This window comes from Drosophila nasuta, unplaced genomic scaffold (genome assembly GCF_023558535.2).
Source record: "Drosophila nasuta strain 15112-1781.00 unplaced genomic scaffold, ASM2355853v1 ctg109_pilon, whole genome shotgun sequence".
Taxonomy (NCBI): domain Eukaryota; kingdom Metazoa; phylum Arthropoda; class Insecta; order Diptera; family Drosophilidae; genus Drosophila; species Drosophila nasuta.
In genome coordinates, this window is record NW_026869360.1 from 1,074 (window position 1) to 2,146 (window position 1,073).

Consider the following 1,073-nt stretch of genomic DNA (forward strand, 5'->3'; position numbering starts at 1 on the left):
TTTTTTCATTTTCCAAAATTTTTGCGATTTTACATTTTTTTCATTTTCTAACATTTTTCGATTTTACATTTTTTCATTTTCTAAATTTTTTCACATTTTACATTTTTCAAAATTTTTTCGATTTTACTTTTTTTCATATTTTCAAAATTTTCCCGATTTTACATTTTTTTATTTTGTAAAATTTTCCCGATTTTTAGGTTTTTCATTTTTTTAAAATTTTTCCGATTTTTACATTTTTTTTCATTTTCTAAAATTTTTCCGATTTTTACATTTTTCACTGTTGAAAGTTTTTACATTTTTTCATTTTCTAAAATTTTCCCGATTTTACATTTTTCATTTTTTAAAATTTTTCGGATTGTTGGCGCATTTGATAATTATTAGTTAAGAGCATGAAGTACCAAATGAAATTGTTAGAATTAGGGCGAAGCGAGAGCGCAATAAAGCTTTCGTTTGTTGCCTCTGAGCGAATTCGCCTCGCTTCGCCACTCTAGTTAAGTTAGGCTTAATGTAACTTAGCATAGAATCATAAACACAGTTGAAATTGAGAACTTATCAGCGCGTCATCATTTACCCGTTTCGTTTTCGTCGTCTACAACAACAATTAGGTCCAGTCTTTGTGTTCGCGAATAAAGCGGAATTATAATTGCAAAAACTCTTGTGATTTTTCATGGCGCCCCAGGTGGACTCTAATTGTTGTTGAACGCGAGTGATTGAAAAACAGAAAACAAAAACAAAACAAATTCGCGCATCATCGCTGGAGGATACCCTGCACCTGCAGAAAACACACAGAGGAAAGTGGCTGGGATCATTAAAGATCGCCAATTCCAGGTACTGTGCGAAAAATTGAAAGTAAATAACTGAATTGGTTGCCAAGTTGCAAGATTCTAGTGACGCTTTCAATTTTGGCACATACGTAATAGTAGAGCATTTGTTTTAAATTTTATATTTTTAATTTAAAAGTGAACCGCTTAGGCAGAATATTGTTTTGTTTTCTAAGTGAAAGTGACTAGGGAAATTCTTATTTCCATTGCATCGAACTTCTTCTCTTAGTTCGTTGCAATTTTCGCTTTCGT